This window comes from Euprymna scolopes, chromosome 29 (genome assembly GCF_053919585.1).
Source record: "Euprymna scolopes isolate OS-2025 chromosome 29, ASM5391958v1, whole genome shotgun sequence".
Taxonomy (NCBI): Eukaryota; Metazoa; Mollusca; class Cephalopoda; order Sepiida; family Sepiolidae; genus Euprymna; species Euprymna scolopes.
The window spans coordinates 1334033-1350197 of NC_136510.1; the positions used below are offsets into that span (position 1 = coordinate 1334033).

The 16165-nt window shown below is 33.8% G+C and overlaps 2 protein-coding genes across 5 annotated transcripts in view; one reads left to right on the forward strand and one right to left on the reverse strand.

The window, feature by feature from the left end:
- The window catches only part of LOC145252376 (uncharacterized), a 453386-nt gene that overhangs the window by 245000 nt on the left and 192221 nt on the right, over window positions 1-16165 (reverse strand). The window lies entirely within an intron of this gene.
- The window catches only part of LOC145252427 (uncharacterized), a 38669-nt gene continuing 24979 nt past the window's right edge, over window positions 2476-16165 (forward strand). The window contains exon 1 of one of the 4 annotated variants that reach the window (XM_080111824.1): window positions 2476-2603. The gene's annotated coding sequence lies outside the window, so the exon portion shown is untranslated. Of the gene's footprint in view, window positions 2604-2651; window positions 2880-4669; window positions 4689-16165 lie in introns of those variants that run through there. The other 3 variants (XM_080111822.1, XM_080111823.1, XM_080111825.1) reach the window with 3 other exon arrangements.

The following is a 16165-nucleotide window of genomic DNA, read 5'->3' on the forward strand; positions in this document are numbered from 1 at the left end:
TCATTACTTAGGGGGGGGGCATTCATCAGGAAGTTGTTTGTGTTGGACTTGAAGACATCCAGGTTGAAGTCGGGAGGGAAACAGACAAGCGAAACAGAGTTCTACAGGCGTGCAGTTCTAAGAAAGAAGCTTTGTTCATGGTATCTACGTTTTGATTTAGGCACAGATAGGGAGTGGGGAAAATTATTGACGGTGGTTTCAGCTAGTCGGGTGTTTTTTGAAAAAGATTGGCGAGGGGGAACCAGAGAATGGAGCTCAGACGAGCACCTGTCATGGAAATAACGATAGAACAATAACAGGCTCGCTACGTCTCTTCTGTGAGAAAGAGGTTGTAGAGTAGAGAAAAGGAAATCCCCCACCAAGCCACGAAGTCTATTTTGTACTCTGTCAAGGCAGGATAGGCTGTTTTTAGCAGCTCCCGCCCAGATGTGGCAGCAGTATTCCATCTTTGGACGTACTTGGCGTTTATATAGATAGAGAATTGCATCATTAGTGAGATATCTTCTGGGGCGGTAGAAGGATCCCACCATCTTTCCAGCGACCTTGGCAACAGACTTGATGTATGTGTTCCATTTAAGATCAGGTGTAAAGGTCAAACCCAGGAGCTTATCAAAGCCTGTGGCCTCCCTTAGACGAGAGCCATCCATTTCAATTGATGCCAGATGGGGATCAAAGCGTTTATGATGTAGAGATAGGAGCTTGGTCTTAGATGCATTAAAGGTAACCAGCCATCTCTTTCCCCACTGTACCACGCGCTCAAGATCAGAGGAGAGAGAATCAGAAAGAACATCATCATTTAAGGCCTTTGATGTATTGTCATAGATGGTCGTGTCATCAGCATAAATGTCAACGAAAGATTTTAGTATGTGTTTTGGGAGATCATTGATGTAGATCAGGAAGAGAGTTGGGCCCAGTATGGACCCCTGAGGGACTCCAGCATTAATACTGTGGGCCCCTGATTTCTGCCCATCAACCACTACTCTTATGAGCCTATCTGAGAGAAATGACTTAATGATCGAGAAAACATTTCCAGTTATACCATAGCTGGAAATCTTGTGTAGTAGGCCTTTATGCCAAACCTTTGATATGTCAAGAGCAATTGCCCTAGAAATGAAGCCTTTGTCTGAGAGATTTGCTAATCCTGAGATATAACGGTTAGCACATCTGCTGTAGATCTAGCAGAGCGGAAATCATTATTTCTGCTGAGGTAGTTGACTACTTCTCTATTTATTGTGGATTCCAGCAACTTATTCATGACACACAGGAGACTTATTGGTCTGTCCTGAGAGGGGGATGTCTTATCACCTGAATTCTTAAATACAAGGCATACTGATGAGGTTTTCTAGGGTGTTAGGAAGCACTTCTCCTTAAAGCAACAGTTTGGTAAGTATGGGGGCAAGTTCTGGTTGTAATTTTTTTAACACTATAATTGGAATACCGTCGGGACCAGTTGCTTTACTGGAGTCAAGGAGATATATATATATATATATATATATATATATATATATATATATATATATATAAATAAGGGGGTATATATATTTTGAGGTGATTATTGTTTTCCAGGGGTTAAGTAACCAATGAAGTTTAACGAAGTTAATAAAAAAGTGCTCAATACCGAGGTAGAGCAGGGCATGCTATTTATTTGTTTTTGCATAAGCAATAATATGTTGCTACACAGTCATGTGCATGTTTCGGTCAGCTAGTTACCAGTAACTAGCGACTTCTTCAGGCCATAAAGCTTATATGAAAGCAAAGTTTGCAATGAAAATATTAGGTTTTCTTCGTCACAGGGAGTAAACCAGGAGGTTCCGTCAAATATTGTGAAAAATAAGATTTGTTTGTATGTAAATAAGATCTAATAGGGGTGCGGATTAGGGTCTGCGTTGAGATATAGGAATGAAACGGAAAGGATAGAGGGTTAAAGATTGAGATAGAGATAATGGAAGATTGGAAAAAATAGTATCTGTATGCGAGTGTGATAGCAGCCCTAAATCTTAAACATACTAGTGTGTATACATTCAATTAGCAGAGGGATGTAAATTTAACATATCTATGCTAAAAGAGGTTTCAGATTTAACCGAAGTTTTTATATATATATATATATATATATATATATATATATATATATATATATATATATATATATATATATATATATGTATATATGTGTGTGTGTGTATATATATATACACACACATACATATATATATATATATATGTATGTATATATATACACACACACACACACACTTTATTATATATAGGGAGAAGAATGTTCATGATTTCACCAAATCTATTTCATGTTTCATGAACTATCAATAAATAAATGTACTTTCCAAAATATCTATTTACCTTCACAGTCGGTTAAAAACACTAAATTTATAGTTAGATGTACGATGTAACAAAACATTTTATAATTATTTTGTTCACTAGATTTATGGCCATTGCTGGATACTGAAAAGGGAATAATTTATTCAGTTTCATAACTATGGCGTTGTGTCCCCAATATTAACAAAAGTGGAAATTCCAATAATTTGAATTTTGTCCACTCGGGCGAGTATTCCTATTTGTCATGTAGAAACGTAGCTGTGTTTATTGGGGTATGTGACCGCGTTTTGCCTTTCTTTTGCCTTTTTTTATTTTTTTATTTTTTTTTTTTTTTGTGGTGGTTAACGCAATTTATAAAACGACTTTTACTGCTAATCAGAAGAAGCTACTGTTCACGAGAGCAGGAATTCGAACTTGAGTAGTTCCGTGTATTTTACCAGCCATACACGCTTCAGAGGTGGACCTGAAATCAGAAAGTTAGTGGATTCTTTTCATGTTTTTTTTTTTATTATTATTTCAAACGAAAACTAATTGAAAAAAAGGTTATAGTAAGTGGACAATTTTGTCAAAACTTGTTTCCGTATTTTTTTTTTTTTTTTTTTTTTAACTTTCGTTTCTTTCATTTCTTTGGTGCTTGTTAAGCTATAGTCAACAAATCGATTTTTTAAAAATATCGTTTGCAGCAAAACCAATATCACGTACTTAATTGTCATATCGAAAATAGTAATATATCGAAAAATTACGGAAATTCATCAAGTAGAACAACTGCTATTGTGTTTTTAGTTAAAAAAAAAAAAAGTCTATCGCTATAGACAACAAATGTTACAGTTATGACACAAGTAATCTAAAATATTCCATTCGGATTTATCTCCCCTGCATGTAGACTCCTACTGCCTAATTTATAAGGTCTAAGGAAAATGCGATTTTACCCAATTTTCCGTAAAAATAACTTTTAATTAGAAATAAATTCTACTTGATGATTTTTCGTAATTTTTGGATATATTACTATTTTCGGCATGACAATTAAGTATGTAATATTGTTTTTGCTTAAAACATATTTTTTAAAAATTGATCTGTCGACTTTATCTTAACAAGCACTTAATTTTTTTGTTTTTTGTATCATTGAAATTTTACTTTGAATTATCTCACCTGTATTTTGACTAATATTAGAGCTAGGAATGGTTTTATTTCGATCCCCGGAGGAAGGAGCATCGCCCAGGCGTTCATTATGAGAGTTTGTTGCCGGTCGATGGGATTGATTTCGAAACCAACCTCTATTCCTCATCATTAACCAAACTCGTGTCACATTTCTGTTCAGGGTCTATTCTCCCAGCCATTACCTCCTCCTTCGAACAGCAAGGAGGAGGTATTAGTGATTGCCTTAGACGTCCCTACCGGGGAGTACCGACAAGGTCGATCACGGCAACTGTTGTAACCATTCAGAGCGTCCCCTTCTTTTGGGGAAGCTAGGTTTCCCCACTATAAACTGATCACGCATTATATCCACTCTCCATGAAAATGTCAATTTTTTCCTCTCATTCAGTACTAGCAGGCATAAACGATGTCAGTGAACCTGACCAGTACCGGATAGGTGACCATTTGGGACTACTAGGCGCTGTATGTGCTCTCTACTTATCGCGGCATTGTTTCTAGTCGTTCTGAATTTTTACTAGCCACTGGAATTAAACAAGTCCGACTCAGGAAAGGTGTTAGGGATTGCACAACTCTTGCCACAAAAAATTCACGTGCAGACACCTTTACAGTTGGTGTCCATAGTATGCCAAGACTGAACGGAACCTTATCAGCAGGCATAACCGGTGTTGTCCGGGAATGAATGATAACTAGGGCTATGATAATAGAATACTCTTATCATTGAGTTGACTTTCGAGTATATATCCGACACACGACACAGTTAGACACAGTTAATCAATTGAGAATCGCATCACTCTATATAAAAACATATAAGATATTAACTGGTATATAGACTACATTAAGTGTGAGGTAATAAAATTCTCTCAGATTTACCAAAAAATCAGTTTTTATTTGCGGCATACAATTGTTTCGGCCTACCTTCAATATATTGGCAATGTTCCAAATGTGAAGCATTTTATTTCTAGATTTGGAACTTTAAAAAAGAAATGTGAAATAATAACCGAAAAACTATAGATAAAAGTCTAAAAGAGATGGAAAAAAGGCGGAGATAACAAAATTAAAGATTAGTTCATGGTATGTTTGTCTATCGTTAAAAAACATCAATCGCAAACTATATGTGTTATTATACTGTATGGTAATAAAATGCTGGCCGCCATCTTTGTTTTTCCTTTTCTCGGCCTGAACTCACTCGCTGAGCACCCACGGTAAGACTTGTTTTTCTTAGCTTCTAACCACAGTACGTGATACTAAACTCCTAAGATTCTAGAGTATATATGTCAATAAACAACCCTATTGTGACAAAAAAGGATATTGTAGATAATGAAAAAATTATATATATAAAATGAATGCCGAATGTAACACGACTTTTCCCCCTGTATGTAGGAGCAGTAAAAATAACCTCATCAAGAAAAAAAATACTTTATATATTTCGAAGAATTGCATGCTGCAAATAAAACTGAGGATTTGTATTACTGTACACATAGATTCGAAAAAGTTGTCACAAAACAAATATATAACAAATAAATGTTATCAAAGGCAAGATAAGTTACTTTTCTACCAAACTGGATATAATTTTCGTGTTTTTATTCAATGTAACATGTTTATTCAGCTCGAAAAGCATACAGTGTTTACCGATGTAATGGAAAATTCAAAATGGCGCCCGACTATCTCTTTAACACGGTAAGTTTGGGAAAAGATGTTATAAATAATAAACTAGACAAAATACTTTTAGAAATTCGCTCAATATATGTTACCGTGACATAGGTTGACATATATTCGGTGTATTTTTAATAGTATTTTGTCTAGTTTATTATTTATAACACCTTTTCTTGAACTTACCGTGTTAAAGAGAGAGTCGAGCGATATTTTGAATTTTCCAATACATCGGTAAACACTGCATGTTTTTCGAGCTGAATAAACATGTTACATTGAATAAAAACACAAAAAATATATCCAATTTGGTAGAAAACTAACTTATCTTGCCTTTGATAACATTTATTTGTTATATATTTGTTTTTTGACAACTTTTTCGAATCTATGTGTACAGTAATACAAACCCAAAACTGATTTTTGGTGAATTTGAAGGAATCTTCTTCCTTTACACCATTTGATGTGGTCTGCATAATATTTAAAATATTATATAGATTATAAAAAATATTATATAGATTATAAAAAAAATTATATAGATTAGATTATAATAAATCCGTTTTCCAATGACGTCATAGCATATATAAACGACAGAGATAAAATATGGAAGCACATTTTCTTTCAAATGCCATATCTACACCGATGCGATATAAATTGATAAATGCCTGTTTGGGACTTTATTAGGTTCTTTTTTATATTCATTTCGAAATATAAATGTGTCACGATGGCATAAAAATCTGAAAGAACGAAGAAGACGCTTTATGCCAGGGCATTTCGAAGCCTAATGCTTCTCATCAGAAGAGTAGAGAAGGTGCTAGGTAGCATGGGGAAGATGCGGCGTCTAGCGTAAGGTTCATTAGGGATGAAAAAGATTAAGGGGAATTATAGAATGTTGGGGGAAACTGTATTGAATTCTAAATAAATAAGGAAAAGCTTATTATATATAGTATGATATATAAGAATATATATGGTCTTTAACGTGGTATTGAGATTAAGGGGTATATGTATTATGGTTAAATAGGGGGTGTATTGTTGCTGCGTGGTAATTTATTTTAACGGTTTGTGGGGTGTCTATTTTCTATGGAGTGGGTCATTTTGAATAATTGGGGGGGGGGGTATGCAAGGTTGTAAAACTGAAAGGTAATATGCGGCAATATATTTATAAGTTTCTACTGTTATGATATAGAGATTATGATCATAAGGGGCGGTTGGAGATTAGGGTGGCAATGACTATGAGTGCGTATAACTTGATGTAAAAGGTTAAGTATACATATTGATGTTAAAGCGGGGGAACAAGGAAACCATAGCTAGTTATGAGAATGGTAAAAATATACCAAATAATAGTAGGGTAATTATAATAGTACGGAAGATAATAGTAATGACAATTATAATAATAGTAGTAATAATAAATCTGAAAATAAATTAGATGTAAAATTGAATATAAAAAAATAAATAAATATATATATAAAATAAAAATAAAGGCGAAATTAAAAGTAAACATTAAAATTAAACATTAAATATAATGTTACCAATAGTTGTAATAAAATTAAATTCAAATTACTGTTAATAACAGTGAAAATGGAGATAATGGTAGCGGTTATGGTAACAATGACGGGGGTAATAATAATAATAATAATAATAATAATAATAATAATAATAATAATAAATGATCCATTCTATATCTACCAATATATAGTTTTGTGTCTTCATTTCATACTCTTGTTGTCCTATTGTATAAGCTCCAATAATTATTGTTGAGCTTGGCATTATCTGGATAAATCTCCTTTTGTGGAATTGATCTTTTTCTTTTCCTTTTACATTAAGCTATATATATATATATATATATATATATATATATATATATATATATATATATATATATATATATATATATATAGTAGTAAGTTAGAAAAATATATATGGCAATTAAGCTACACAGAATATTCCACGTTTCATCCACACTAGGATTCGTCAGGCTTAAGCAGGTCGTCAGTTCGTCTTGTTATGAAGTAGTCATATATATATATATGGTCACCCATCTGGTACTGGCCCGGCTCAGCGTCGCTTAACTCTTATCATATCATACGAATCTGAAGATCCTTTTGTTGGCATTGATGTTTTGTGGAACGAACTGAATTCGAACTTGGAACACCCAGGTCGTCAGTTCGTGTTGCTAATGACTTAGCTACCTTAACTGATTGTTATCTAACAATAACCGATGCTCTAACGTGATTAAGCCCTATACAAATCTCTATCTCTGTCTCTACTATTATATAAAAGTTACTTTGTGTGTGTAAGAGAGTTCCTTTCTCATGGGTTTCGAAACGGTTGAGCCTATCTTTTGCACATTTCACATGAAGCTAATTTATATGTCTGGCAGTGTTCTTAGATATGTTTTGTACAGAAATTCATCCAATAAGTATCGAAAATCGACAACTTCGATCTTAATAAAATAGTCTTTCTTCTCATAAGAGAAGAAAGACTATTTTTTAAGATATAAAAGAATTTTTACAGGGGAATACTTTATGATACACCGGTGTAACGTAAAATATTCCCCTATAAAAATTCTTTTTAGCTATAAGAGAAGAGAGACTATTTTTAAGATTGTCAAACCCAAATATCAGCTGACGTGATATTGTAAACAAAAACGGCAGAATTTGACGAACGATATTATCATTTTTTTTTTTTTTTTTTTTTTGCGAATTAGTTCACCGGGCAAATTATTCCTCGTAATATATAGTATTCAATAGAGAATTGATCATATAATAATACATACGCAATCTGCATAAATTAAAATATCATGTTTAAGCGTATTGTACGACCAGGCAACGCCGGGCGTCCAGCTAGTACATTCTATTTGATCCATGAATGGGATCCTACCAGATATGGCCAATTTGGGTCAGAATGAACTGTCGGTTAACACCCGCAAACCGCAGGGTGTACATTTGAGGACTCCTATGACCCATAGGCCGGTCGTAATTTCTGGAGGCAATTTATTTTTCTCCTTGTTAGTGCTTGAGTGTAATTAAATTTTGCATAAATCTTTTCATTTCCTGATTTATTATATCCAAATGATTCGAACACATTTATAAAGCGAACAGCTTAATTGCTTTCGAGGGTAAAACTTGACATTCCTCCAGTAAGTTTTATGGCCCAAATTTTACAATCATTTTTGTTTTTCATTGTTACCAAAATGACAGCAGAAAGTGAAGCTCTTAAATCGAACTCGGTTTTGGACTCAACCCATCATCGCCCTTCCTCATTAGACTCACCCTCCCTCTCTTCCTCCTATTCTGTGTGTGTGTGGGGGGGTCTCTCTCTCTCTCTCTCTCTCTCTCTCTCTCTCTCTCTCTCTCTCTCTCTCTCTCTGTCCATGACTCTATATCTCTCTCACACACACACACACACACACATATATATATACAATAAATGACAAAAATTTATATTCCAAAATTCATGATGTTGACCATCTTGTAATTTATTCCTTTAAATCAGTTGATTTATATAATTCTTGGCAGTGTCTGTTTCATAGTGCAAAATCAATCATTTAATTAGTATATCAATTAGTGAATCTATTATGCCCCTTATATATATATATATATATATATAGAGAGAGAGAGAGAGAGAAAGAGAGAGAGAGATAGATAGATAGATAGATAGATAGATAGATATAGATTAGGCACCGCCAAAAATGGCCGCAAAATCAAGTTGTTGTTGTTTTTTAAAACTAAATTACATTTATTAAAATCCATTATTTCTGAGTAACTTTTTTTTTCCAGAAAGATAAAACCCTGAATTTTATCATATAGAAAACAGAATAATGTGAAACCTTTTCTACTATTTTTAATTCAATTTTAAATGTTAAATTTTCCCAAAAAGTTAACAATTGACATTTTTTGTCTTGCACAAAAAACGTACTTAAATATTTTAAAAAAAGGGTTTTTGAAATAATTAATTTATTTATTTATTGTCTAACTAAGATTTAGGATGATTTTCTAAGAGAATATGCAAAAATATTATAATATAAGTACCTGAATTTCAAATAATTCCACTTATTCATATAGGTAACAAGATATTTCGCGTCGACGTAGAGTTCAGATCGACTCTGTTTACGTTTTCGTTTGATGATAAGAAAACTATGGAAGACCAAACAGGCCAAAAAAACTTATTTTTCAGTGACGAAAATTTCAATGTATTATTAAGCTGAGGCTGGCCAGTACCAGATGGGTGACCATTTGTATGAGCTTGGTTTTTAATGTGTATGTGTGTGGGGGCCAGGCTCCCCAAAATGGGGGGGGGCAATTTAAAGCAGAATAAAAAAAAATTATTTCAGCGCATTTGGTCCACCGTAGTCGAAAGGCGGCAAACGTTTTCAAACGGGATCGAAAAAAATGATGCTATTTTTAACACAAAGGGCACAATATTTATCGAATTTTTTTTTTGTATCGATTATTCAAAGCATGCCCTGTTTAATAATGGTCATGCATTATTCGGCTCGCTAAAAAAAAATTAATTTATTTATCAAAAATTTTAAAATGGCTTTTTTCGTATAAATATTTAAAAAAAATTTTTTTTGTTTTGCTTAACTTAAATTAATTATTTTACTTAACATATTCACCGAATTTCACACTTCAAAACTAAAAAGCGGGATAATTAAACACAATCGAAGTTCTGATATTCAGACGTCAAAATAAGGTATGCAAACAATTTTTTTTTTTTTTTTTTTTTTTAATCTATAATTCTGTCCCTTACAACAACACAATATGTTTTGTTCAGTTTCAGATGATTATTTTAAGCATATTTATTCCCACTTCAAAACAAGGGGGGGGGTTGTAAGCAAAAATATATATATATATAAATATCGTTTATGAAAAATAAGTACACTGTTATAAAGTTCATTCTTCTCCTAATAATCGCTGAAAATTTCGTATTGATCGAATAATTACCTGATTTTTGGTAGATTTTTAAAAAGACGGTCCGTCAAAAAGTACTGACCTGCCCCCCCCCCCCAGTTTTGGCGGGGCCTAATATAGATATATATACGAGCAAACAGTTAAAAAATACTTTGAAATGAGTTAAAAACATATTTAATCTGAAAAGGAAACACTAGATAAGTGGATAGTCCTTAATCCGCGGAGTTTCGAAGAAATACTTTCCTTCTCATCAGAGGGTAGGAATTAGCAAAATGCGGGATCGGATTTTGTATCCAAAAGTATTTGATGAAACAACAAGTAAGTCAAAGATCTTACTTGAAAACAAAATAAGTTAAACAGAGGGAATATGGTAAAGAAAAGGGTGATTACACATGAATGGATAGTCTGGTGGAAGATAAAAAATCCAGTGACGGTAAAATCCAAATGTAAAACTTCAAGAAAGTTAAAAGAATTTCCATTTGTAACTTACTTGTTGTTTCATCAAATACTTCTGCATGCAAAATCCGATCCCGCATTTTGCTAATTCCTACCCTCTGATGAGAAGGAGAGTATTTCTTCGAAACTCCGATGATTAAGGACTATCCATTTATCTAGTGTTTCCTTTTCAGATTAAATATGTTTTTAACTCATTTCAAAGTGTTTTTAACATATTTTATTAACTGTTTGCTCATATTATATATATATATAAAATAAAAATTACAATTAAATTTACCAAAATGATCTAAGATGGTAAAATTAAAGTATATTATAAATATTAAAGAATTAATATTTATAAAGTTATCTCAGCCAGATGTAAAAGCTCGATAAAACCAAATAGGAGATAGAGCTTTTTTACCGTCACTGGATTATTTATCTTCCACCAGACTATCCATTCATGTGTAATCACCCTTTTCTTTACCATATTCCCTCTGCTTTACTTTTTTTGTTATCAAGTAAGATCTTTGACTTACTTGTTGTTTCATCAAATACTTCTGCCTGCAAAATCCGATCCCGCATTTTGCTAATTCCTACCCTCTGATGAGAAGGAAAGTATTTCTTCGAAACTCCGTGGATTAAGGACTATCCATTTATCTAGTGTTTCCTTTTCAGATTAAATATGTTTTTAACTTATTTCAAAGTATTTTTTAACTGTTTGCTCGTATATATATATATATATATATATATATATATATATATATATATTTAAATAAGGGGGTAGTCACCCACAATGTGTATTTTTTAACATTATTTTATTATTCCGTGTCTTGGTTTTTCGTTGAGAATTATGTTTAGATCATTGTAATAATGTTTTTAAATCATTGAAATCGTTTTTAACGCGTTTCAGACGTTCTGTGAAGCGTCCTCTTCAGAAATTATTTATTATTATTAAATTGAATGCTCATGTTTATTTCGGCTGGCGCCATGTGTAAATGGGTTAGTCATAGTGATGTTATCATATATTCTCGCGAGTATGTATGAACTGCATATATCCGGTCAGTGAATGGGACGCCTGTGCCTTAATCGGCATGTCATACTCCTTCTTTGCTTATTAGCCAGATGCAGAAGTGCGATCACAGAGACTCAACAGAAACACTCAGTGGTCGACTTTGTTTCCTGACTAGGGTAATGAACGATGTTCCCCGCTCCTGCTTCATTCTATCCCCTAAAACTGGGTACTTTAGGGGTGCTTGAGTGCCATATATGCCAATGCAATTGGATTGGGTTGATTTTTGTCTGATGGGTTGAGGGTACCAGATTGACAGTTTCTGGTTGGTGTTTCCAACTGATAGTACAGGTGCCTTACTCTTTTATAGTGCTTAGATCGGCTGTTCCATCATCAGTTGTATAATATCGGGATGTTTGTAGTGTCATGTCGTGCATGAAAAATGACCCTGCACCCATCTCCAGTGGGTTTTCCTGAGGCCACAATCCTTTAAATGAAGAGTCGGCTGCTGGTCTACTTGTGTTGCATGTTTGGTATTGTGCACAACCACTTGTCCAGTAGCTCTCACCCTAAAACTGAAATTCTTAAATAAGATAAAATGAGAGTACAATAAAAAAAATTACGATTAAACCAGGCTTAAACTTAAACAAAACCAATTTGCCTTCTCCCTTGAGGCTTGCATTCACGAATATCCGTTGGCTTAGAACTAATTTAGATGATCTTGAAGCATTTCTCCTAGTAAACAACCTAGTTGGGCCTTCATTGCGTCCCCTCTTGGGTTTTTCTCATGCCCCCTCTTGAGGTTTTTCTTACACCCCTTTTGGGCATACAGATTAACTGAAAACATTTCGATTTCTTGCAAGTGTCGTCTCTCACTCGACTTAAACACTTTTGACAAGGTAAGCCTAACATCTATCAAAGCTTAAGTGTCTGAATCGGTGGGTCTGAGTTGAGGGACAAAACGGAGGAGGATGAAAGCAGTTGTGGTCCAATTTCCATTAATAAAACAGTGCCTAGCTTGGTCTCTGGTCGACTGAAGTCTGATAAATACCCTGAGGCCAGAGCAGGCCCAGAAGAATCGGTAGAGTGTAGCACCATTGGCTGTGCTGCTCCCAGCACACTTATAGTAAAAGAGTATTTCAAACGACCTGGATTCTCTAAGACATGGGACACTGATGACCCGGTGATGTTTTAGATAGGTCAATTGGGAGCGGTGATCAGAGTCAGTGGGACTGTCAACCAGCTGGAAGTCAAGCTTCAACTGTCAGTCCCCACCTACTCATAGGAGAAAAGGTCTCCTTGAAGTAGAACCGAAACTAGTCAGGTCAATGGACCTGTCAAAAGATAAAGCCACCGCCCGGATCAGATGCTAAGTCTACTATTAAAAAGATTAATGACCTGGATTGTAGCCTCAAAAACCCATCTCACTGAAAGACTGGCCGTCTTCACCAGCATCTACAACACAAAGTTCATTATACAAAACAATTCCACCCAGACAAAGGGCCCCTTCTGCAGTGACTGCCTCTCCAATTCTGGCAACAACACCAGCAGTACCAACACCATCATGGAGACCCCAATCACAACTTGTGTTTAAAGGTCATAGGGTGCTGTTCAATTATATTTACAAACAGCTCACGGATGACAACGTGATAAAATCGCCCCGGATGCAACACCAAGACAAAAAGCCTGACTGGATTTAAAAAAAAAGAAGTCATGGCTGGGCTTCAGGAGAACCTAAAAATCCCTGCTACGTACATTTGTTGATGAATTTATGCCATGTGAGATGTGCTATTGCCAACCGAGGATGATGCCAAAAAAGTTATCCAGGTCCAACTTAAAATGGAAGAACTTGCATCTTAATCGGAGTACATTAGCAAGAAAAGATCTAGAATCTCTTTGCTTCACACCACCTGCTATCTGGACTCAAAGCAGATCGCCGCTGTAATGAGCCAATATGGAGACGTCAAAGCTTTAATCCAGGCTTGTGGTCCGTGTAATCTTATGGTAGGAGACTACAACCTGAAGATGAGATTGGACCAGGAGAGTTTCAATAAAATTCCGGTCTTGCTCAGGTGCAACACCAGGACGATGTCAGTAATTGTGGAGGGCAGGAAGCCTTACTGTTGGTATTGTGAGCAGCTATGGTATATGGCCAAGGAGTGGCCAACTAAAAACCCAGTAAATCTTGTGGGGGAAATCCAGCTTCCTAATAAGGAGCACTCTGGATAAGAACAAAATCTCAGTCATGAAAGATTTCTCCTCCACCGACCGACGACAGAAAAGGTAAAGTGTAGCATCCAAATAGATACAACACTGTGATCTTGTCTCGAAGGCCAAAAAATATTTGTGTTTAATGTTTCTTTAATTGTTTGTTCCCTAAATTCATAATTCAGTTTTATCAGTATTAAATTGTATATTGCTTTAAAATTACTTAATTTTACATAATATTTATATTTTATATTGAATAAAGTTCAGTTTCAGTATTAATCGAACTGCGTACCTTTTTCTTTTAAAAATGTTTTATTGCTCTTTTTCAAATGGCTCTCATATAGTACTGACAGTCTGACAACTCTTACCTACATTGACTGCAGATATTTTTCAGTTAACAGGCCTTCTTCTTACTCTCGGTGGCCGTGGTCATGTTCACCGGCCTACGCTCTCGGTGGTGATGGTGGTATTTATATCCTGCCTAAGGGAGATAATAATATTTTGGGTTATTTACAGTAATCTCCCTTGGCTAAAAACACCATACCCAAGAGGAAATTACTCTGAATAACTAGGAAATATAATTCTCAACTTGTACTGTTTTTTTTGTTGTTGTTTTGTTTTTGCTTTTTATTGGGGGGGGTCTACTATTAACTGTATTCTTTTTACTCTCAATTTTGTTTGACTGTTTTGTTTGTTTTATTTTCATCAAATTATTTTTTTCATTTTTAAAAGTCTAATTTGATTATTACGGTATTGTTTGGTCATTAAATTATCAAATGAACCAAATTGTTCTAAAATTACAATTATTTAGTTTTAAGGTATATTTCTTGTATTAATCTCTATGCATGAAATGATTGTATGTAAATAGATTCTAAATGTTAATATCTTATAACTACGGCTATGACAACAGCATATTCTTTTCCTTGTTTTGATTCTCAGGTCCATTGATATCTTATTTTTTTTTTTTTATGTAGAGTGCCAGACTGCCAGAGTGGTGTGATTCTCGGCTAATTAATTGTGTCTGTGTCGGATATATACGCAAGAGTCAAAACAATGAAAAGAATATGCTGTCGTCATAGCCATACTTATAACTAAATGTTTTTTTGTTTTTTGTTTTTTGAAGAGTCTTAAAATTAGAAATTATTTTCTATTCGGTAGTTTAAAGGCTTCTAAGTTCGGTGCTTATTAAGCTATAGTCGAGAAATCGATTTTTTTAATATGTCGTTATAAGCAAAAACAATAGTATTTACTTTAATGCCATGTGGAAAATAGTAATATATCCAAAAATTACAAAAATTCGTCAAGTAGAATAACTGCTATTGTGTTTTTAGTAAAAAAAAAAAATGTCCATCGTTATAGTCTTAAAAAAAGTCCGCCATTAAAGTGGCGAGAAGGGAGATAAGTACGTGCCCTGTATTTGCAATCTTCAAGTGTTTACATCTAGAGAAAATGCAGTTTTCCCCCAATTTTCTGTAAAAATGACTTAGCTATAAATAATTTTATACTCGATGAATTTTCGTAATTCCAATATTGATTTCAATACTGATTTCAATATTGATTCCAATATAGATTTCAATACCGATTTCAATACCGATTTCAATACTGATTTCAATACCGATTTCAATACCGATTTCAATATTGATTCCAATATAGATTTCAATACCGATTTCAATACTGATTTCAATACCGATTTCAATACTGATTTCAATACTGATTCCAATACTGATTCCAATACTGATTTCAATACAGATTTCAATACCGATTTCAATACCTATTCAAATACTGATTCCAATATAGATTTCAATACTGATTTCAATACCGATTTCAATACCGATTTCAATATTGATTCCAATATAGATTTCAATACCGATTTCAATACTGATTTCAATACCGATTTTAATACCGATTTCAATACTGATTTCAATACCGATTTCAATATTGATTCCAATATATATTTCAATACCGATTTAAATACTGATTTCAATACCGATTTCAATATTGATTTCAATACCGATTTCAATATTGATTTCAATACCTATTCCAATACTGATTCCAATATAGATTTCAATACCGATTTCAATACTGATTTCAATACTGATTTCAATACCGATTTCAATACCGATTTCAATACTGATTTCAATACCAATTTCAATATTGATTCCAATATTGATTTCAATACCGATTTCAATACCTATTCCAATACCTATTCCAATACTGATTCCAATACTGATTTCAATATAGATTTCAATACTGATTTCAATACCGATTTCAATACCTATTCCAATACTGATTCCAATATAGATTTCAATACTGATTTCAATACCGATTTCAATACCGATTTCAATACCGATTTCAATATTGATTCCAATATAGATTTCAATACCGATTTCAATACTGATTTCAATACCGATTTCAATACCGATTTCAATACCGATTTCAATACTGATTTCAGTACCGATTTCAATACTGA